Below are 25313 nucleotides of genomic sequence, written 5' to 3'. Positions count from 1 at the left end.
TTGCGTTTGTTTGTTACCTGCGAAGAAATATACTCGTGCTCTCAAAAGCAAAAATAGTCCCGAAAGGTTATAAAAAAAAGTATTGCTGAGAGAGAAAGAGAGAGTCGCTAAACGTGATCACTTGGCGAAGAAAGTTTCAGCAAACCGCGCAAGAATATACGCTGATGATCGTTTAACGAGTATTCAATAATATTTCGTTTTGGCTGAGTTGCAAGTAGGCCAGTCATTTGTTCGCGAATGAACGTCCCAAGGAAATAAAAAAAAGCTCCGCTCGTGCGCAAAGAAGGACGGAGCTATCGTGGATGAAAGCGGGTCGCCGAATATATGAGCCATAACTGTGGGAAGTTTCTCAAGGAATCGCGTTGGGCCACGTCTAGTTGGTAATTAGAATCTGCTGGGCCAATTCGCGCTCTCTCTCTCTTTCTCTCTCTCTCTCTCTCTCTCTCTCTCTCTCTCTCTCTCTCTCTCCCTCCCCTTCTCTGTACGATTATCAAGTTCGGTGAAGTTTATTCTGTGAGTTTATTCGTGGGCGATAACAAAACCGCGCCTAGGATATGCGAGGTTTGTTCCTATTTAAGCTACAAAGTTATATTTCCCATGAAAGCCAAACTATGGAAGTTCGGTGCATGACAGAAGCACGTACGAAGTTAAGCAGCGCGTCTGCCTCCGCTTGGAAACGCGCGTGCGATCTCCGCAAAACCCTTCGATCCCAACTTGGAAATTAGGCAGCTTAGCTGGATTAACGAGAGTTTATTTATTTATGATCCATGTATGCAATTTCCGCAACAAAGATTCGTCAAATTCCTAATAGTTACTTTCTTACTGATATAATTTCAGTTTCAAACTTAGAACGCTATCGATATTGAGCGATATAGTGTTACAATTAATACATATCTAAGTTAAAATCCTTCCTAAATATAAATAACACAAGTAACCTTATTAATTTAAAAGGGAAGAAAGAATTAATAAGCACACTCAAATTCAGTTTTTAATGTAATATGGAATATGTTAAATCCAATGCCTTCTTATCAAATATCTCGTTCTCTTATAATATTAATCGCCAGGAGATTTAAAGTGAAGTATATAATAAATTGAATTTTATAAACTTTCTGTTTGTCCTACTCCAGTTTTTCCATCTTCTGATTAAGTTTTGGTTTAGATTTAACTTTATTTTATGATTGATCATTAAATTAATAATTTTGTAGGAGTAACTTTAATAATAACTCAGTACAAAATTATCAGTGTTGTGTTTAGTGACTAAATAAACAAGAAAAGCCTAATGATAATTTTTACCATCAAGTAATTTTTTAACATCAAATTAAATCAAACCAAAATTTAATAAAAAAAATGAAAAACGGCTTTAACCTGACAGATAGGATCTTTTGATGATTATTCAAAATATTGTTTGGTACTCAATGACTTCGCTTACTTGCAAAATTTACGTATCGATGTTTTAAAGTTAAAAACATTTCCTTTTCAAAGTTCATAGAATCGATTTTAATTGAAAATTGATTATTGAGAAATATTTCTGGTTGAAAATGAATAAATCAGAAGACTGATTGATCAATCAGAATTTTGGTTACTTCAATTATAATAGATTCAACTAGAAAATTCTGATTTATCCATTTTTAATGAATTCCAATTAATGCAATCGGACTCTTTTTCCAGTGATGAAATATTAATATCCAAAGGCTGAAGAGAAATATTAAAAATAAACATTATAAATAATATAGCGCAAACGTTTATTTTTACTAAATAAGATTTTATTTTTATTAACAAAGATTTTGAAAATTGTTGAAGATATTAAAATAGATTTCGTGATGAATAAAAAAAAATCATTAAAAATATTGAGAGAGAGAGAGAGAGAGAGAGAGAGAGAGAGAGAGAGAAAGAGAGAGAGAGAGAGAGAGAGAGAGAGAGAGAGAGAGAGAGAGAGAGTAAATAGAAGCGAATATCAGATTTACATTTTTGTGTTTATATAATTCAATTTATGAACACTTTAATTTATGTTTTGCTTTCATCATGTAATTTAACACTCTAAAATATTAAAATATATATATTCCGACATAAAATACTCTAGTCTATCTTTTATGCCCGCATTACGAGCGCTACTATATCTTCGATGGACATGACGTTAAAAAAAAATTTAAGAGGATGATCTCCGGACGATTAACGGTCGATCGTAAGATTGGTTTACGGCGGTTTCCCTCTATGTAACGGCTGACTTTAGTCTGCGAAGAACGACGCTAACGCGAAGAAAAAGGCAACAGAATGAAGGATATGACGGTGAACGGAGATATGGGGGAATGCAGTTCCACATGATCCCACGCTTTATTACGTACCGAAGCTTATCCCGCCAATACTCTCGTGCGCAGGCAGGTATTAATAATACTAAAGACACTTTATCGCAGTAAATATAGAATATGTAACTATATAGCCGAGGATTATGTTACGCCACCGCGAGAGAGTCGATGCTGATGCAAGATGGTGTGTTTCGACGTCGGACGCGCTTCTCCAGTTACTTAAGCGCATCCAGTGTCGCCGCTCATTAACTAAATTCGCAATTAAACTTAATGTGCGCCGGTAGATGAGTAAAACGAGCGCGATGCTGTTGCCGCTTCTCTATAATCTGCAAATCCGCGCATTGGCTTTTGCGTCCTGTTACGATGACGGCATATAACCACGCGATATTATTGCACGACGATGCGTAACGGAAGGATAGAATCTGTGATAGAATGTTAGCGAGGACAGTAAAGTTGCATCGCGAGTGATGACATCAGACTGACACAGCGGGAAGAAAGGAGATCGCGAGTATGCCCGTCGTCGTAAAGCAAAATGCAATCAAGTTCAGACACGGCAGTGTACCTCCAGTAAAATGCCATTTGGACTTTGCACGTTGGTGCGGCCGGAATATGCGGGATTCCGCATCCTGTCGCCGACTGCGGAACATCGTTTCCGATTTTATATGTAGATTTTACACCGCGCGTTGCCTCTCACCATTTTTCTTGTTCTTTTCGGATTTCTCGTCTACCTTCTCCGTGCGAAATTACGCGTTCGAATTAATATCTCGTTCACGGGAACGAATCATCTTTGTCTTCTTTCCAGCCGACACTTATTCACGTGGGAAATACCCGAGTATATGAGAAAAACAGGATCAGATACCAAGTAATAGACGAAATTATTCGTTGCAAGCACGATATCATTTCTCAACGCTTTGAAAACTGCGCTGCTGCCGTACGATATCGCGCACAAACACGTGTAATGCCACTATATGAGGTTGGAGAAATTCCTGCTATATATAAAATTCAAGATAATAACCGCGTCTAAATATTTATACATTACGTCTAATATTAATATATTACAGTTGAATATTATGGAAATGAAGCATTTTCAAGATAAACGTTTTCAAACGTTTTATTATTTTAATGGTATATCTTGAAAATTTGAACTTATCATCTTGAGTTTGCATTTTCTATATACTTAATCGTTTAAATCTCTTAAGATGCTAACCATATTAGTAATTAAAGCCGTTCAATTAATTTTTCAATCAAAATTTTAAAACAATCTAAATCATTATACATTTTTAAAAATAATTTTCCCTATTTTTTTTTTCTGAACGTTTAGAAAAAATTAATTTTCCATTTCTTATGTTTCTTTAAATAAAACGAATCCAACATCGATCTCACATGTATCCAGGACAAATCAATGAGAAGGAGAACGCGAATGAGAGTCGTACAAGAGAGTTTTAAAATCCGATTCCAGTCGATGGAGATTCTCGAGCGCGTAAGAGCGGAGTGCGAGAACGACGAAAAGTTAGAGAGGAAAGAGAAAAGACCAAGAAATACGTATTCCTACTGCACACATGTGACCAGCAGACCGTGGAACGTCTGGGTGCACCCAGTGAATGGGAATTGCGCGAAATCAGGGGTATCCGGCTGTTAAAATCGGCAAATGCGTTTAAGTGCCATAACTGAAGCTTATACGGGACAGCCGGGCGACATATTGTCCCTATTGTTCGTAGATTCGATTATAAAATTCAACGTACAAGTTGATAGTACCTCCGAAATCTTCGATTTGAGATATTCAAATTCTATTGTTGCACGAATCAAAATCCTATATGACTATCTACTGCAGAATGTGATAGAACAGTAACTGTTTTGTATATAAAATGGAGAAAGCATCAGTCATTAACTTTTCATGTTCTATTTAGAAATTAAAGCATACATAGTATTTATAAGAACAGTATAATAATAATTTCTTTATTTTAATTGTAATACTTGGAATTATTTTATTCTATATTTAAAATAAAATTTATTATTAATTTTAATCTCTTTGTAAATACAGAAGGCAAAATTTATTATCGAGTACAATTTCTTCTTTTTTACTAAATACTATTAATGCCTAATATATTTTCACGAATTATTCAAAGATCTTACTAGTTTTCATTCATCAATCATTTGCATTAATTTGTACTCCTCTTACTCGAAAGTATCTACCAAGTCACGAGCTTGTAACGACAATCGCGGCAGTTCAGGACTCGCGGCAGTTTGGCATTTCGCGACTTGAGTAGGACGAATTAATTTGCAAACAGGGCACGGTGCTGAGGGTGATCGAGGTTAGAACCGTCGCGAAGATAAGCTATTCTACAAAGGAAACTCCGCTCGAGTGCGACCGATTAAGGGAACCGCCGTTAGCAGCACGTTGCCATATGTCTCCCTTCTCTCAGCGTGTCATCCGGTATTCCGGTGTATCTAAGGCAGTTGCCTAAATTCTCTATCACGTATTCACGGAATCCGGAATATTCCACGTGTCGTCCTAACAGGTACGGCTTGAGATTCGACGTTGCTTTGGATAATTTTCGTCCACCATTCCCGGATGGCGTTTTGTCTCCATCGATTAAATGAATGAAATCACAGAGAGAGAGAGAGTTCTAGTCACACACGATGTGATACAAATTTCGTTTAATTCATTTATTTATTCATTTGTATGTGTATTATTTATTTGTTTGTATCATGCTTTGATACAAATTTATTCAAGTGCTTTATGAGTATTATGCTGTAAGAATATACGTAATGAATCGGCGAATGAAATCATGAATTGTACGCAGCGAAATTGTTTATTAATAGAGAAATGATTAGATCATTGTTCATGATATGAATAATTTCTTCCTACACAAGAATAGCTATGCAAATCGCAATTACAGAAATGTGTTGTAATTATAATTTCTGTTTTATATAATAAATAACCTAATTTTAATTATTATTAATTAATAATTATAGCCAAAATTAAGTTAATTTTTCAGTCAACATGTTACGATACAAGAAATAATTTAAATTATTATCTTACAGATTTTCAGAAATGTTTTCTATTTCTTTTCTTATTATGAATATCTACATTTTCCATGTTTTTATATGTAATATTGTTTAACGTGCTACTTCATTTTTAAGTGCGTCTAACAATTTTTTTCTACGTGCTCAGAAGATCATCCACATCCGTTTGGTATATGACACACGCAGATGCTTCGCCAGCGAATACAGGCTGACTAAGCATTTCGCACTTTTACTTCATCGCCGTATATTTTACGACGTTGGCTAGAGAGGGCAGGCTCGCACAAATTTTGCATGCCCATAATTTCGTGCAATTATTCATATTTTATGACGGTGTATAATTGACGCCGTAAAACGTCCATTAGTTACCCTCCCAATTCTGTTGTCTTTCCTCCCCTCGATAGCCACCGATCTTTCGGACAATTCGCCATTCCGTGTTCTGCCTCTTCTATCCCTATCTATTCGCACATTACTGATCGATCTAGGTCGATTCAGCTTTTCCGCTGTCTAAAGGAACCATATGGAATACCAAAACGTGCGAGACATTGCCAGAGTCGCAGAATGAAATTAGCGGGAGTGTCATCGGCAAGTTGGCGTAATGAGGGAAAAAGAGAGTACCCTTTACGACAGTAACGTGCAAATGTATACATCTAGAGATAAAGTTTTGTTTCTCGTGAATAAAGGTAAACTAAACACTGCTCGAACGGTTCCTTGATTACTTGATTCTCGGAAACTTGCCGAGAACATTAACCCAATTACTTAGCTACGATTGTTACGAATTTACTTAATGATCATAATGTATTTAATTGAGTAAAATTGAATGCGGATTTTATCACGGGATTGCATGGACAAGTCGACAGAATATTAACAATCACTATAATTAACATGGATGTCAATTAATATTGTGAATCTCTTTTCAAATGTATTTACCTCTATATTTATCGATCTCTTTACTGACAGTTTCGTGATGAAGGGAAGCTATTAATCATGGCGTAGCAAGTTGCAACATCTAGCGATAAGGTTTTTCATGTATGAGTATTGCCTTAACCTTCGGTTCATTCTGCACATCGCGCGGCATGTTATTTCACACATTATTTCTTGGAAAACAGCACGAAGTTTATTAGTAATTTGCCGCAGCACGCACAGTGTCTCGTGATGTTCTCACGGAATGTCGGTGATTCATGTTGTTTGATGTAGCAGCGGTGGAATTAATTAGTTAATTTCGAAGTCCTTACATTTGAGGGGAATGATCATATCGCAGCTGGATCTTCGAAATTCGAAGCCAACTATGACAATTTGCGTTTGCGTCAAAGGCGATTCTCGTGAATGGCACAGTGCATAGTTGCAAAGTTACGTTTGTGCACCACTCTGTCGATAGCATAGTGTCGATTAACTCTTTGATACAGTTTTGTCATACATGCACACACGCACACGCACACGGGATATCCGAAATGTGTGAGAACCCCTTAATATCCGAAAAAAATGTTTCAAATAAAAGTTGCAGGGTTTAAAAAGATCTATTTAATAATCTTATTAGTTTGACCTTGGGTGACATCATCAAGGTTAGATGAAGGTCACATGTTCGATTTTTAAAAAGAGAACATCCTATTTTTGATTCCAAAATCTAATAAATGATGTCAAGAGCTTTTCAAAACGCTACAATAAAGTTCATTTTTATGGAGTACTTTTCGAGTTAAAAGTATTCTTGAAAGTTACAGTGTCATTATTAGTATTAATTATCCAAGATGTCCGACACCAAAATTTTGAATGTAGTTCAATGTTCAATCATGCCCTGAATTTGTTAGAATCACGATTGAAGATTGTTCTTGTTATTTCCATTTATTTTTGCATTAAAAATTCATTTTTACGTAAATGAAAATAGGTCCAAAAATGCGTGTTTTCTACGAGTATCTTGATCTCTATATACCAAAGGATATTAAATGGGCTATATCTTCATATGACAGGAGTACATCCTGATGCTAAAAGTCTGCAACTTTTATTTGACTTTAATTGTATTATAAAACTCTTTCTTTCTCTCTATCATACACACACATGCACTAATAAAACTATGCTGTCTTTCTTTTAACAAACTCTCTAAATCTGAATTAGTGGATAGTCACGAATTATTCAGTGGCATACTTGGTACTGATAATCAATGAAGTTCAACTAAAAAAAGGAAGAATGTTTGAGCACTATATAACTAAAATACTGATATTTGCACGTTAATTTCAATTTCCAATACCATATTCATTGAATTTAAGCACTAAAACAAGGTTAGTTAGATCACATAATAAAGATTAGCTAGGTTAAGGTTTTCACATTTAATTTATTGTTTATCAGTGGCATACTTGACACTGATATCAGTGATTATCCACTGATTCAGATTTAGAAAGAAAAATTCGAAACAAATTTCAATATAAAAATAGCGATAGCTCGAAAACAATCCATTTTCATATGTTCATATCAATTTTTTTCTTATTTTTGAGTTTCAATTATTTTTCGAGCGATTGAAACTTCACCCCTGAAATGTCCCGTATATAGACAAAACAAAATTAAATTTTATAACTTAACATATACGAAGATTAATTTGGGATAGGAAATTTTATAACGTACAAATTTTTTATTTTTTCCATAATAATTATTACACGAGGATTAAATGCGATACGAGAATTTACCGTATGTTCTGTAGGGCGCCAGTTACGAGGAGATACGCGCAGCTTAAAAACCGTTTCTGTGTCTGACATCGGTATCATTAGCTCCAATTAATCACGTAGCACCACAAAGAAGAACCCGCGAAGATCTCGCTCCGTCATTAGTCAGAGACTTGATTGGTAATCGACGAAACTTCTGATACGTAACCAACTATGGGCCATTAATTAACTTGTAAATTACCGGATCCATTATTGTCTCGTCCCCGATTGGGCCGAGGCGTCGTCACTCGATACGACAAGAAGCAATCCGTCCCGCACGCGAAGAAAAATTCGACCACGGGCGAACGTAATATAATTTTTTTACGCATTTCCGCGTTTCGGATGCGGCCTCGAGCCGGCTATTAATGTCGGGACGGCCCCGTGATTCTACGCGGTATACGGAGTATTCATATTTAATATCTCTTCGCGTTCGTACGTGTTTCGAGCGATGATTACTCCGGACGCCCACTGTTATCGTATATCTCGTTATCGTGTTTGTTCAGCGACCTGTTTGTATCGCGGATTGCAGGCGGACTTGCCTATGGGCTATATCGTAACTCTGCGCCTGGACTTTAAATTGCGTGCGTCACACAGGATGGGTTGACGATATAGGTACGCGTGGGATAATCCCGAAACGAAGTCGATTCACGGCGAGCTTCGACCGTGTTTATCGAGACATCGTTCTACGATTCGAAAGATTGACGTTTAAACGACGAGCTATGTAATTATCCGTAGAGTCAAACTATTTTTTTAGAATATATCGTTGAACGACCTAGAGAATAGACAAAAGCAAAATAAAGGGAGAACGGCAAAATGTGAAAAAATAATTATACCATATTCCATAAATAATTATACCATATAAAAATTCTCCTTAACACAAATCCTCCTCTAAAATATTCAATATTAAAAGTTGAAACTAATGCAGATTTCTCCTCAAAATATATGTAGAATTATGATTTATTTCAGCTAAAATTCTAACAAAAATCACAACAAATAAAAGCATTAATTTAATAAATTAAATGTTTTATATAAATCTGTCATTTAAGAAAAATAATATAAAAATAACTTCTCTTTAATATTATTAAAACTGACAAAATTATAATAAATCTAACTTCATAAGACGATATTTGAGAAATAGCCGGAATTGTACTCATCAAATATATTGGATTTGAAGGATCCTATTCATAAACATATATAAACCATAATAGACAAAATTATAATAATAATAAATAATTAAGATTGACGTTTATGCAAGCTTTCTCAGCTAAACAAAATTTCTCAATCGTCAAGTCAATCTACTTACTTTTAGAATACGTTGAAAACGTATCTCTAGAAAATAGACAAAAGCAAAATAAAAGATTTCTCTCTTTTAGTCCATGAGAATATCGGAATTATTAAAATCTGCCTATCCTCTTTCCGTAGTTCGCTTTAATTTACGAGCGGCAGCAAAGCATCCCGGTATTAACGTTACTCATTTTGAATTCTCAACATCGACGTCATAGCTCAGCATGATAAATTTGCGTTAGCAACGAACGAGGGCTTCCAACGGCTCCGAGAGTCCTCGTTTTTCCATACAATGAGAAACCTGAGAACGACGTGGCCGGTTCCAGAAGAAAATTCCGAAAACGTATTTTCTTACAAATGGAAAACTCTCTACGCGCGTCTCTAATCCTGCGTGATGCAGGATGAATGGTTCAGCCCCAGTTTAGAGGATCGTCTCGCGATCTGCTCGACTCATCGGATCTACCCCTCGCGCGGTGAAAAGAGTATAAAAGAACGATGAAAAGACTAGAGCCGTGGAAGTACGCAGAATAAAATGCTCGGTAAAAGCAACGAGACGTAAGAACGTAACGCCGGCGGGAAAATCTTTAGAAGTAGCGGCGCGGGGAAGTCCAGGAAATCCGATCGACCGATTCGACAGCGCGAAATTGTTTCCGACGTAGAAAAAAGAACCTGCAGCGGTAAGTTTCAGCGGTGAGAAACTACACGGATCGAACTAACGGAAAACAGTCGATCGGGCGGATCGAAGAGGAATTGCGCGGAACAGGTAGCGAGCGAGCGGTATTGCGGCTTAGATCGAAATAACGTGATTATCCTTGAGACAGGCGACGTGTGTTCCGATCGTTCACTAGGATTGTCTCGATTAAGACGATCCGAACGCGAGGGAACGTCAGTGAATCGAGTTTCGACTTTCTCGAAATTCTCACTATAACGTTATTTCGAACCGAGCGTCGCACCGAGCGTCGCACCGAGCGTCGAAATTGGACGGATTCATTTACCAAGAGCTCCACTCCTTCTCTTCTCTACCGACGAAAGAATCCGCAAGAACGGGAGGGAGGGAATCGAGACGTATAAATTCTCTTCCGATAAATCTGCACGGTCGATTCGTGAGGATAAACGAGGCTTCGAAGAAATCTGAATTTCCATTTATACTCTGCTGGACGGAGGATTCTCAACGTTGCGCGAAGGTGCGCGAATAGACACGGTAACAGGATCACCGTGGAGTCGCGATATAAATGTAAATGGTAAGGAGAAACGTCAGGGAAGAGGACCGTCGGAGAGAATACGAGGTTCGCCCAGAGAGTTTCAACGAGGAGAGTGAGCAGAAATAGGATAGAGCGAGGAGAACGACGGTGGTAGTGGCGACGGTGGCAACGGCGACGAAGGGATGAGGTATCCGGTTTCTCCCTGCTGTTCCCTCTTATTAAAATATCTAACATGATTACTGCAGACTTGGCAACTATAATAGAGCGACTCGCCGAGTTTGCCATCCTCGCTCTCGCTCCTTAGCGCTCTCAGTGCCACCCGTGCGTCGTTGTTCCTTTCTTCTCATTGTTCCTCTACCTGGACAGCCTGATAATTTCTTACTAACAGCTGGACGGGCAAAAGACAACGGCACTTTACCGCGGTAGTTATCAGCAAGTACGGAAAATTTATCGTTCGCGAAAAATCTGTCGTTCGAGTGAACGTCTTTGCAACGTCGAAAGATTGCATCTGTCGGAATAATACAATTATACGAATCCGCGTGTTCCGTGTATGTGTATTGATCGGACGTTTTGTCACATTGAAATTATCCAAACATTTCTCTTCGAGATTTCCGCGACGATGCACGTTTTCTTTTAGAATCGTTGCCGCAGTGCACTACTAAAGATTAAATTGCAATGTCTTCTGCTCACGAATACCCCAGTGAGCGAGCTAATGAAACATCGACTTTACCCAGCTCAAAGGCGCAAAGTCCTTGGCACAAGCGAAATCGTCCGGAAGTTTTGCAGTCGCGGGGGATGTTGCCGGCCATTGAATATTTATGAAAGCGGTGCCAATAAAAGAAAAAGAATACGACGGAGACGCATCGTCGGGGAGAAAAAGGCAAAGGCGGGTGGAAATAAAGGGAAGGAAAGGAAGGGAGAAAAAAGACAAACATAGGAGAAATGGAATAACTGCTTCTAGGGCTTCCGATTCCACGATTAGCGAAAACGACAGGAAAAAGGGCGTTCGTTTGTCCGTACGAAACGAACGGTGGAAAAGCCGAGTGCGAAAAAGAATGAAAGGGAAAGGGGGGGGGGGGAGAGAGAGGAGATCGAGGGGAGAGAGAGGGGAGGGGAATCAGTGGCTGTATCGCGAGTAAAATTAGCTCCGCATTCAATTTCTCCCGAGGGTGTGAGCAAACCCTCTCCCTTCCTGTTACCTCCGTTCGCCCCGGACGCAGGATAGTGACTTCGGCGAGTACCTCCGTGGCTGCATCGCTCGCCGCCTCCCCAAGGCGTCTCATAATTAAATTCGGCCGAATTTACCCCACTCCGACCATTGTCCCGTAACAAGCTATTGTGTGTCGAGCGACGCTGACGTCGAAGTCGCGCCAAACTTTCCGCTTGGATTTTCACGCAAAAGAGAAAGAGAGATTGGTCTCCGTGTCCGACTTTTATCGCACCTAACGGTGGGTAGTTCGAATATTTCAAGGAATCTCATTCCTCGCCGGTTAGACACACGCACCCTCGTCGACGTTTCTGAATTTAAGAAAGTCGTCCTGTCGTCCTTGGCCAATTAAATGGATCCCGGGTGAAGACAGTCTCGACGCGTCTCACGAACGATAGGTGACCCTCGGGGGTGAACTAAGAAATTAGAGACCGAGACGCGGTGGCAGCAGAGAGAAATAGAAGAAAATACCAAGTAGAAGTCGTGGCGAAGTCGACAAAATAAAGGGTCCTCTTCTCGGCGCTCCAGAATTTAAGAATCGTATCACGTGTGTGTGTGTGTGTGTGTGTGTGTGTGTGTGTGTGTGTGTGTGTGTGTAGATGTGTGTGTGTATATATAGATATATCAGTCTAGGGCGGCCCAGATTTATGCCCAATGGGCAATTGTTTTCTCGGAACGCGGCTGATACTGAAAAAAAAAAAGAAGCCACCAGCCCTGTGGAGGCATCGAGCCGAATCGGCTGCACACTCTTTCGCAACCTGTCTGTAAATTATGTTCATCTAATCGAATCGACGACCATCGATTTATGCCCGGCTGTATTGCCGTTATTCTCTTCGCCTATCTCGGCGTCGAACCGTCCAAACCTTTCGTGTCGCCTGTCAACCTTCATTCCACCCAACGGTCCGAAACTTCTCCCGAAACACTATTTCGTTGAAAAGTTTTTGAAAAATCATCTCGGTGCTTCCGATATTGGATATCGCCAGCAATTGAGCTCATCGTAAACGTACCCAACTCTCATATTGTCCGTTCGATGTACGCGATTTCTGTTTAAAACTCCATTGCCATAAAAACTTTCGTCTTTCGCTTTCGGTCTCTTTATCTTTCTCTATATTCGCCGTCTATAGAGAAATACGTACGTCATTGATTTTACAATAATTATTAGATATCGAGAAGATATTACGAAGATTCGATATCAGATAACCGCGAATGATTAATGATCTGAATAATGAAAAACCTAGTATTAAATGTACATATATTAGAGAAATCAGTAGTGCAATAAAAAATTATTGTTTTATTCTTGTGTGTATAACTGATGAACAATGAGAAAAATACTAAAGTAAACAAACAATCGGAAAAAAACAATCGTTTTCAAATTTTCTTTAAAAATGCATTCGCGAGGGTAAGATGCAGTAATTCATTGTTTATATGCTATATCAAACTTTCTGCTCTTTAGTTATAATCAATGTAAGATAAACAAATTAAATATTAAATACTATAAAGCAGATATTTTTTACCTATTAATTCTATTTTCTTCTTCTCTTTTCAATTTATAATTAAAAAAAAAGATGTGAGTAGAGGCAGAATATTGTTGGCAGCTATCGATTTTTTATCAAATTAAATAAGTTCAAAAATACAAAAGTCTGGGGATTAATCTCACTGATTATATTAAAATGTCAATGTGATTTTAGGTCATGTTTCTATTAAAATGCTACTTCATCTAAGAAAATTATGTTAACCATTATATAATATTCACGCTATTCAATTAATATTTTCATCTGAATTATTAGGTGTTGGAATTAATTCGTAGCGTTTTACAAAGTATTTATAAGTTTTAAAAGTACTTTCATTAATGTATTTTTTAATGCTCATGTGAAATAAATAACATTCTTTCATTAAAAACGCTACGAATTAATTCCAACACCTAATATATAAATTGTATTAATCAACATTGTACTTCTTCAAATTTCTATTTAACTTATATTTAAGTTCATAAATAATATATTAAGTTCATAACTATATTAATCAACATTAACATTAAAATAATCAATAAGTTTTTTTAAAGCATTTAATAAAATGGTTCAAACCAAATCTTTAATTTAATTTCAAATTATAATTATACACACTTTATGATAAATTTATATTTTATAATTCAGAGATTTAGAAAGAAAGTTTCATAAATTTTACATAAATGAATTAAGTATCTACATAAAAAAAAGATCGCATCTTCTGATGTAAAATTCTTTAAAGTTTTATCACGATATTTATGCTCGTACGGTGAATGATGTAAGAAACATCGTGAAGACACTTCATAGCTAGGCTATGATTGTATAAGCTTGGCAAAATTTGCGCCATTTACGGGGAGGACTTAAGTATTGAAAACTCCAAATTATGCAACAACAAGAGAGAATCTAGCCAAAGAGTAGAGTACGACGTTCTCTTTGCTTCTCATTGTTCATCCGGCTGGCAGCGAGATATACTGGTGCGAGATGCGGAAGGTGTAGGAAGGACAAGGGAAGGGAAGGGGAGGGAGGGGGAGGGAGGGAGGGAGGGAGAGAGAGAGAGAGAGAGAGAGAAAGAGCAAGGGAAACAGGAGTAGCAGGAGGAGTCTAGCAAGTCGAGATATGTGCTAGGGTGCCGCCATTGTCCTGCGAAACTCCGGATTGCGACGCTTACAATACGACGATTGTTTCAAGGGTTGCCGGCACCGAACGGTCTCGCACCTTCTCCATCTTTCACCTCCCATTACCTCTCTCCGCCCCCACGCACATATATACCAATTCCGCGTTCCAGCCGTCATCCCGAAAACTATTAAATTCGTTATTAATGTTACCAATGCCCGTGCGAGAGCGCGTGCGCTGTTCCACGCCTCGTAATAACGTCGTAATTGGACGGGAAAATATTATTCCCCGGTGGCTTTGCTCGTTGCAGCATGCCGCTATGAACAAAAAAAAAACAACAAAAAATATCCAAAAAAATAAAAATGTAGGACGACGCGTTAAAATTGGTGCCGCGTGAAAAAATAATCGGCGTATCGATCTCTCGACAGAGTCTACGGAGAATTGTCTGAAAATGAGAACTCGGCAAACACGTTTCTTCCGCCGAATTTACAGAGAATTAAATTTGCAGCAAAGTCTCGCGTTAAATTTGATTTCCTAGCTCCTAGAAATTTAATTTACACGGCGCCACGCTCGATAACCGCGTGTGAACTCGGCAGAAGTCTCGATCGCGCCCGCGAAGAGGAGAAAGGTGTAATTTAGCGATGTAAATTGATGTACTATTAATCAAGCGTGAGCGCGGTATATCGGGAATTTCTGTGCGACGACGATAAGCGTATAGGTAGGTCAAAATCTACAAAGTACACGTCACTGGGGATCGGCCAATTCGTCCAGTCGGACGGGCTATTTTGACAGTTTCCTTTGTGAGGGATTACTCCGCGCGAGTAGAGTATAGTTGGTCGGATATACGTCGAGCGACAATCCCATACTCGTTCGTTCGTTTTCCCCCTTGCAGAGGGAACCCCTCGGTTTGCAGAGGGGTTATTCTCGCAACTCAGTGCACGTACAGACCGGTACGTGGTCTGTGTGTGTGTGCGGGCTTGGGTGTACCCATTAGTAAGATTGCTACCCTTGCCAATGAAGTCACATTATATAATAGAGATGCCTCCTCGATGGTGCTTAATGAAATTGGTTAGAAAACAGGACTCTATCCCGGGACAAATTAGTCGGAGAAATAAAAAATGAGAAAGAACGATGACAAATTACTTGCATCACGTGATCCGTTCTGTCATCGAGGAACGCAATAAACAAAAGTACAATAATAGAGACAGAATATCGTGAAGCCGTTTAACAACGACGCAATAGAAATCTTGCAAGCGAACAATTACGAGCGTATTACAGTTAATTTACAGGAAAGTGTAACTTAATACCGCAGAATTCAATTTGGATACGCGACGATGTCTTCCTGTTGGCGGAAAACTCGGTGGATCCGAGAAAACGGAAGCTAGGGGAAGAATCCCCACAAAAGATATAATATCGTAAAACCTCGTTTGACGAGCGACAAACTTTGCCACAGAATCCCTACTTTCGTTGCTGTTATTGCCCTAATTCTCTACCTTCTCTTCTCCTTTTCGATGAGTTTTTACAGGTATTTCGCTCGATCGAGTAAGAGAGAGATCTTGAAGCATCTCTATTTAGTAGGCAGACTTGCTGCCAAGAAAATGCTTCATTTTGCAGATTATGAGTTTACATAAAGTAGCTTTAATGCAGGAAAGTATTATACGTTTGATTTGGATTAGAGATTATTATTCGATCGATTATTATTTCGAGCGATCGCAAAACTTATTCTCAACTATATTTAGTCGGAATAAAATCATGTTTAAGCTTAAAATCGCTTAAAAGGGAACGGTAAATAAAATATAAAAAAAAAAAGATTAATGACGATGTGAAAAACAGTATCTGGTTGCATTAATTGGAATTGTGATTGAAAATAGAAGAATTTTATGGTTGAATTTATCACAATTCTACTAGATAACCAGAATACTGATTTATATGATCAACATCTTCGTTCATTTTCAACCGGAAATTTTTATCAGAGTAGCTAGTGTTAAAGCTGCTTTCTTGCAAAATGCGACGAAATGTTTCGGCGAAACACCAATGTCGCATGTGAGCAAAATAGAAGCAATGGAGATAGCTGAAGGTTTTTCAAGCCACCATTTTATACCTCTCCTCGCGATAGTTATACGCCGTGGCAGAAACAGTAGGCATTTCACCAAACCTTTGTTTTACGATCGTCGCTGCGAAATCGCCATGTGCGACCTGGTTAGTTTCCGCGTCTTCGGCCTGGGAAGCATTCAGGTATCGCCGTCACGTACACGTGAGCTCCCACTTTCCTGGCTGTAGTATATAGTCACGAAGGTTAGAAGGGTCTCGGCATCGGCCAGGCTATCCCATCTACCGCTGGCGCGCAACCTCCTGTAACCCACCATGCTCTGTCCGAGAGCATAGAGCTCTTAAAACACCGGTAGACCGCGGCAATTATATGGCGGGGCAGAGTTGGCCGTAAAAATGACCGTAAATACTGGAGTCGGTGTTACAGTTCTCTCCACCATCCCCTAAGGCCGCCAAGATCTAGAACAGTCCCTGGAGGTGCAGCTATGCTGGCCGCGAGCCAAACTCGCCCTCGAGATAGTTATGAGAGAAAGGAGGAGAGAGAGAGAAAGGGGGGGGGGGAGGGAGACAAGAGGAAAAGGAAGAGAGCAAAGTGGATGACCAGTTGCTCGTTGATGTTAAGATCATATAATATATTTTACGAGAGAAGGGGAGAGAGAGAGAGAGAGAGAGAGAGAGAGAGAGAGAGAGAGAGAGAGAGAGAGAGAGAGAGAGAGAGAGAGAGAGAGAGAGAGAGAGAGAGAGAGAGAGAGAGAGAGAGAGGAATGGAGAGGACAGGAGTAAAATTGTGCAAAACTCTCGTTTATTTAAATTTTTAGCAAGGCCACTGTCGATCTTTCTGTTTCACCAGCAGCTATCGTTCAATGTTACATTTTATTCGTGGCAGTCAAAGCCAACCAAATTACTCTTTAATCCTGCTGTACTTTGATTGCTGTCACGTGATTTCATGACATTATTTGAAAACTTTTTCTACAAGACTTTAAAACTTGGAGATAAAGGTATACAGTTCTGCATAGAAGAGAGCAACAAAGTAGACTTTTGCAATTTTACGGAATGTAAATTGGCACCACTACTTATTCCCCCGTATTCAGTTTAAAATGTTCTTTAACATTATTAAAATCTTTGTAACTTTTAGTATTTTGTACTCTCGAAAAAGTCTCATCATTAAAAATCCTGAAATCGATATTTTTAGTAATATCGATGTGCCAATTTTATGGTCTAGTCTGCCAATCGATTTTACAGATATAAATGTGAATTAATTCTTCAGCCATTCGAGTGGACAGTCGAGATTTCTCTCGAGAGAGACTCTAGAGAGGCGATGGAGGGCTCCGAGAAGGAGCGGAAGGGATACAGGAGGCTCAAGCGTTAAGTGATATGAATGTTTTCTGGGATTCTGTGCCAGCCCTTAAACTATATTTAATGTCAGTACATCGACTTTAGCGATCAAGAATTATATCACGATATTTCACAGATAAAATCAGAGCAAATAACTAAAAAAGGAAGCTCACAAAAAAAGAAAGAAATAAATGCAAAAATTAATGAGTTTAAAGTCTCGTGTAAATTGTAAAATGCTGACAAAAAATTTAAATAGATGTATGTCAGGATAGAAAAAAGTACATACATCGTTTCTTTAAATTAAAAATGATATAAATAAAAAAACGTAAATTTTTTAATCATAAGTGAATTATTTATAAACATTATCCTATCAATCATTAAAAGTAAACTAACTTAACTTCACAAAAAATCGTCAAAATTTTTATAATTTAAAAAAGGATAGTTTTTAAGAGTTGTGAAACGAAAATGACAAAAATGATATTTGATATAAGTATCATTAAAAATCGTTAAAAATATCTTTCTTACCGATATTATTTATTTAATCAATAATTTTTTGTCACGTTGAAAAATAGTTTTTTCTTTTTTGGAAAACTTAATTTTCAAATTATGTAACTTTTAAAATAAAGTGAAATCGAATTTTCTATATTTCTGATGTCTTTTTTTTATTGGTAATATAATATTTATATTTACGATGACAGAAACTTAGTGTATTCGTTTGCAAATTAATAATTCATGTACTTTTTCTACGATGATAAAACTCAACAAAACATTTTATTATTCACAGATAAAATTAACAAGCCATTTCGAGAATTCGATCGACACTAATTGTAAGTATATCGATGTAGTGGAGTGACAAAGTAATTGAATTTAATAGTTATACGCAACATTCTCATTTATGTTTACAATATCGTTGTTAGTTCATTATCACTTCTTCCATTTAGTGAGAAAGAGAGAAAGAGATAGAGAGGGAGAGACACAGTGGGAAGAAGTGTGCGAAGTTTTTTCGCTTCTTATACTTAGAAAAGAGAACCTCTGATGAGCTCGTTCACTGTTAGCACGAAGTGCGAACAGGTTTAATAGAACGAGATTGAACTGGCTGTTTGTTGCATTCGTTGCCGATATAGGTACACGTGCAAAGAGCCGAGCTTGCAGCGGTGCAGAACCGTCGACCGCCGGCGGCAAAGCTCGGCCGAGGCAGCGCATCGTCGTGGAGTAGTACAAAGCGGTATTACACCGGCCGACGTAACTAGTAGAACGAGCCGCGTTGCACGGACGCTAACCAAACTACCTTCCGTATCCCCATCGTGCTAGGTAATGCACTGTGATGTGGCTACTGGGACGCGGCGAATGCCAGGCCAACAGAGGTATCTTACGCACCGATACACGCATGTGTATTTACGCGTATGTGTGTGTACGTGTGTATGCCACATACTATGAGTATACGTGTACTCCTACATTGGTACAACAGGTATGAAGATTGGTCGAAGGATTACTCACCATCGTTATTCTACTATTGCCGCATCGCGTGCGCAAGTCGAATGTTGTGAATTCGTATAAATATATGGAAGGTATACCTACAGATATCTTCCATACAACATGATAAATTAGCAATGTACATTACTTATTCCGTAGGGACAGTAACATGTGTTTCATTATGTTCCTTTATACATTTTTTGAATTAGCATGTAGGTTGGCTTTTAAATTATTGGACGACGAAATTTATAATACACTAATAAATTTATAATTTTATTTATTATTGATTCATAATATACGACGTGATTAATTTATTGTTAATCGAACGTACAAAAACAAATATTGTTAATTAATTAATACCTATTTCTAATCGATAGAGCGATTTAAATGGCGATTTAAAATACAATGTAGGACATCTCTCGCAGAACGAGTCTTTGATGAGATAGTAAACGGGCGAACGTTGGCATGAAGAGCCAGTTAATTCCGCATATTAGCGGCTATTAACTATTCAAACGCGGAGCATAGCTATTAAACCGCGTGCGCATGTTCAATACAATGCGGATGTTCGTCCGTCGCTTGTAGAAAGTGTTATGTCGAGTACGCGATAAGCGGAGAGGGACACAAAGAGGATTGAACTTGTATGCGACCGAGAGAGTTACCGGTTCAGCGGTACATCGCGACCGACGTCGAGAGACAAGCGATGTGACACATTTGTGGTTCCCTGGTGACCTACTGTATAATAGGCGACGCTTAGCCTCCGCTGGACGTTTATTAGGATCACACGCCATCTCTATCTCCAAGATTTAAATCTGGGGTATTCATTTTCGCATTCACTTTTGGACGATAAACACGCGTATATAAATCCTTAAAAAAAATGCATTTCACATACAATCAGATTTACCGGAAATTGTGTGAAATGCTCTACCTGTAACTCTAAAATATAATATTCATTATGTTACAAAATCATAGATAAGCGCTTTTTGCATCAATCATTCTAAATATACATACGTATGTCATGTTTACTTTACCCATGTACAAAATTATTTTCTCATGTATTTAATATTGTATTTTCAATCTTTAAAAATATAATTTTATGAAAAATTAATTGTATAATGTAAAATAAATTTTATTAAAACATTACATGTAAGCTTTAATTAAATTGTTAATTAAATTATTAAATGTTTTTTATATTTAATAATTAAACAAAATTTTATTAAATATTCAAGTAGTAGTAAACGAGTACACCACATAATTAATATCTTTCTGTTCATCTAAAATATTAATATTTATTTTCCAAACAGTTTGAATTCAATTTTATATATTAATACATTTCGCGCAAAATGCAATTGCTCTCAACAAATTTTGCGTCACGCAAGAAGATGCGAAAGGGACATGCACATAGTTTCGAGAAAAGTCGCTCTCGCTCGCCGACAAATCCCGATTGAGTTCCATCGCCGAGTGATCGAGTCACCAAGGAATTCGTTGTCATAAACTCCGTCTCCCTCCTGGCAGTTCTCCCGCCGGGGTGTCGCATCTCCGACATACCCGATCGACGTTTTTGAAAACTGGCACTGACGTAAGACGAGCGAGTGGCGTTCGCGTGACGAGCACTCCAGACGGCTCCTGTTACACGAGCGCGCGTGATATTCCACAGGATATTTTCTTGCCTCCGAGTGTCAAGGAAGAAGGCAAAGAGAATCAAAAAAGATATACGCGCCGGAACGCCGCCGCGACCGCGCGAATAGAATTCTTGTGGATGTACAATATCGCGCGTTTACTATGTACATTCTACAGGATATGTACGCATTTATACAACGGAAGCTTGACACATGGCGTGAGTTTCGCGATGCATAATAAAATGGAAAGCCGAGCGTACGGGTATTTACCGAGCACCGTGGAGGAGAGAGAGAGAGAGACTCGCGAATGGACTCCTCCGAAGGAATCAATCAGTTGAGTTCGCAGATATATTTTCTCGTACACGGCAAGATTTAAGGCACTGACGGGAGTGTACACCTTACCGGATCGATGCCAACATATTTTTCCGACTCTATCCATGCTTCATGAGGCTATTGTGCCGAGAAGAAGCGCCGCCTGACTCGACTACCTATCCTACTAGCGTTAGGTCATAGTAGCAATATTCCATTCTAACGTACCGCTATAACGCTCGCCTATTGCATCTATCCATTTAATACACCGTATCTCTCTGCATGGTCGGCTCGTAACAGAAGATCCACGATGCGTAACCATGAGAGCTCCCTTTGTATTGGGGCTTTTACTCGAGTCATCTTCGACATATGATCTATGAACTAATAACCAAGTATCATTTCTCGCAAAACGATGTAAAGTAAACTGAGAAGAGTCATTTCGCCACAAAAGATACTTGTATTTACGACTTTAAAGTCGATAACACATTAAAAACGATACGAGACAAAAAACATACTAGAAAGAATTTCTGAAACAAAATTTACAGTATGTACAAAATTATCCATTTATTTCATGATTTTATATTTATTTTCTCACAGATTAAAAACAAAAATTTATGCGCTAACTTATAAATTTATTGATGGTCACGTTTCATAAATGTTTTGAGTATTAACATATATTAAAAATAAATATATTAAAAGAATTTTGCCGTTCAAATTTTTAAAATAATAGTTAAAAAACATCACTATGTGGAGCAATGGTAACCCAATCCATTCAGTTAAATAACATTTTATTATTTTTTATTTCCATGTGTGTCAAAATATAAACCAATCTATTTTTGTGGTTGTTTCAAAACCATTGTCTTTATAAATGTATGCATTTAATAAATAATAAACTAAATTTATGTCAAATTTAATAATTTTTTTGAGTTAAATTGTTTAACTCTATTGTTTTAATCAAATTAATGATATATTGAATAGAGGAAGTGACGGAAGATCTATAGAAATGATTAAAAATAACTCAAATTGTGTATAATTTGACATTATAAATTTAACAATGACATTCTTTCTCACGGATGTCGTTTCTATAAATGTAAATTAACTTAAAATCTTAGTTCAATTTGCTCCTCATTTTTTTTTCTAATTCCAGAAAAAGATAAAGAGTTAAACCAAGTTAGTTAAACCAAGAATAAAATTAAACTACATTGAAAGAAATACACATTAGACAGCTAACTGCATCGTTCAACCGTTTCGTGCTCATAAAAGAGAGAAAAGACCTTTAAATCGCATGCCATGAAAGCTCCTCTTGTAAGCTCCAATCATGTTTCCTGATACTTTTTATGGTTAACAGTTTCGTGTTTCGGTATCGAAACTATCGTTTATACGCCTTTTCCTATTTCCTTTAGCAATTTTCTAAACGCGTGCGAGAGTAATAACGAAATACGTTGCGAGAGATACTTGCTTGGTTAACTCTATCACGTCGGAGAGCCGCCCATACTATCCAACATATTCGAAATCAATTCCGGTCGACGTATACGAAGAGGTTGAAACTTATTCCGATCTCATCCACCTCCCACGGATACGAATGATATATTCCGAGGATGGTATGGCAAAATCGGTGAACTATCGGTCGAAGGAAGTGTATCATTCCGTTGGTGTAGAGTCCGGCACCGTGGCAGAAAATCAGATACGTTTCATATAATTCACCGCACTAGTAGCTCGGGAAGATACTTGATACTAGCGCGCAACCCTTTCCAGTCTGGACGATGGCGGTGAATGGCCACGAGGGTGGGTCGAGGGCTTCCGCATTAAATTATAAAGTCAAAACCGTCGAGCAGAGATGATATAAATGCGACTATTATACCGGATGAAGGTAGGAAGGTGGCACAGCCGCCAAGCTCGAATCCGCGAACCAACCAGGAAGACAGGACCCACTAGTCGTTCCCTACCCTTCCCTATTCTCCATCAACCCCTCGAGCCGCACACAACCGCAAACGATAAGTGTTTGAAATATTGAAAGCTGAAGCACAACTCACCATTCTTCCCCCTTGACGACTATCAATAGCGGTAGTGAGAATGCTGTGGACGGGGCATAATGCTGCTATTTATAAGGCAGGTGTCTCGAATCTTTGCTAGTGGAAGAGTAGAGAGTAGAGAAGGCGTGGGGAAGGTGCTTCGAAGTCACTTAATATTTCATTATTGGTACGACCTTCATTATGTAATTGATATTTCACTTAGCTTCGAATATTTTAAGCTAATACAGCGATATAAATAATAATTTCTTTCTGAGAAAAAAAAAGATTAAGAGTTCCTAAATTATCGCAGAAAAATCGATCATATACATTCGCGAAATTTTCTACATGTATATTCAATTAGAATATACAACGATGATAATTTAATATAAAGAGTAAACTATACAGATATATAAGAAGACAAAAAAGTTTAGCTACAAAATTTTTATCAACTTATTCAGATAAACTAACATTATTTTGACATCAAAATAATAATAAAGATATTACTTTGATGTCAAATGAATACAAATAACCTCAATTTGCTAGTTGGATAGCAACGTATACAAAAAAAAAACAACTCTGGAATTTTGTTACATCTTATTAACCCTTCACCGATAACATGAAGCCTTTAAAAACATTATTTATATTTTGATTGTGAATTCTGGTAATAGATAAATTTATAAATCTATAAATAATAAATAATTTAAATCTATAAAATATAATCCAACTTCTATGACAAAAACTCGTTAAAACTTTGATGTATATCGGAATTTTTTCAGATTTTTACATAATCCGGAACAATAAAAAAAATTTACTTTATTTCTCGGAGACTCCTATTGATAACGAAAAAATTAAAATTCCATATTGCCGGCGAAGGGTTAAGTACCAAAAAAGATTATATTAAAAGATTTTCATAAGTTGATAAACTGCAAAATTCTATTGGTTGTCTGAGATAATTTATTCGTGAAAAGATACGCCAAAGCACTTTAAAGCTTGTATCAAAGTTAAGCTGGTAATTTTTATTATTTTTGACATTTTTCTGTAATGAGATATAACTTATATAATATTCCACAATTTATTTTATTGCAAATATACGTTATTCATGATTTAATATAAAACTATACCATTTTTGTCACCCTGTAGATAATCGGGAAACGTTACGCAGCGCTATAACGTCTATTTAAAAATGGATTTTCTAACATAATTATTCATACAGCTTCGTAGAGAGAATTATCGGACAGCGCGACAGTCATTGGACGTAGGAGGACGTGACAGTTTACACTGTTCGCTATTTAATTAATCATACTCGCGATAATATGGCTGGATCTATTGTTAGTCACTCTAATTGCATAAACGTGATTCTCTAGCATCAGTTGCTGATTAAAGCTTTTGGTCATTACAGACAGACGTTTCGTACGAAAGTGTCACTCCTGTTTACGATGCTACTTCACGACGAGATGCTACGAGACGCGATCCGTGCAACATACACATAATCCCGTCACATAAATCCCGATGTATAAATATCGGAATGCACTTTTCATCATAGTGAGTTTACTCGACGTGCTATATGGAAGGATGGGTGAACACGACTGCAAGAGATACCCATGTCCCTAGGGTAGCGCAGCGGGAATCGGAAAAATATGGGACGCGTCACTAGGACGGCAAGGAAGTATGCGCGTCGAAGGACAGAGACGTGATGCCAAACGTGGGATGATATAAGAGTCAGTCACCCTCAGCGGACGACGACGCGGCGCGGTGTATCGGAAACAAGGTGAAGGATATTAAAAGTTTCGCGACAATACGCCAATCACTTTTTCACGACCCCTCTTGTTCTCACGTCTCGTTCGTGTAGATATTCGTGCGTCGCGGACGTTGTTTGCCATCGTAGCAATCGACATCTTATGGAGAAAAGCTGCTCTCAAAAAGCCACGATATAATTTTAAAGCCAGGGTATCTTCATGCTATATACGGATATATCATAGTTCATTGCGTACTATTTTATATCGCGGCACCGTGAACTGTACCGTACGATATCGGATGTACGCCGAAATGCAGGAAAAACCAGCGACGGCCGAATGAAAACGGATTGTTGGATTTGCACGCCGAGGCATCAAATCAAGCGAATTCGAAATAGCCTTTTCCATATTTTATGAGATTTTAAAATCGTGCCGAGCTCGCGTTATTTCCTAAATAT

At 37.9% G+C, this 25313-nt stretch overlaps 2 protein-coding genes and 1 long non-coding RNA gene across 13 annotated transcripts in view; 2 read left to right on the top strand and 1 right to left on the bottom strand.

Annotated features, from left to right (window-relative positions):
- The window catches only part of Lar (tyrosine-protein phosphatase Lar), a 468166-nt gene that overhangs the window by 193644 nt on the left and 249209 nt on the right, over positions 1-25313 (bottom strand). The window lies entirely within an intron of this gene.
- Positions 1-25313, top strand: part of LOC147908252 (uncharacterized) — a 326417-nt gene that overhangs the window by 182010 nt on the left and 119094 nt on the right. The window lies entirely within an intron of this gene.
- The window catches only part of LOC147908253 (uncharacterized), a 40647-nt gene continuing 15905 nt past the window's right edge, over positions 572-25313 (top strand). The window contains exon 1 of the long non-coding RNA XR_015546480.1: positions 572-24890. This is a non-coding gene — a long non-coding RNA (uncharacterized LOC147908253). The remainder of the gene's footprint in view (positions 24891-25313) is intronic.

This window comes from Acromyrmex echinatior, chromosome 10, assembly GCF_024713525.1.
Source record: "Acromyrmex echinatior isolate Ae372 chromosome 10, ASM2471352v2, whole genome shotgun sequence".
Classification (NCBI taxonomy): Eukaryota; Metazoa; Arthropoda; class Insecta; order Hymenoptera; family Formicidae; genus Acromyrmex; species Acromyrmex echinatior.
The sequence above is the reverse complement of the archived record's forward strand: the minus strand, read 5'-3'. Positions and strand labels throughout refer to the sequence as shown.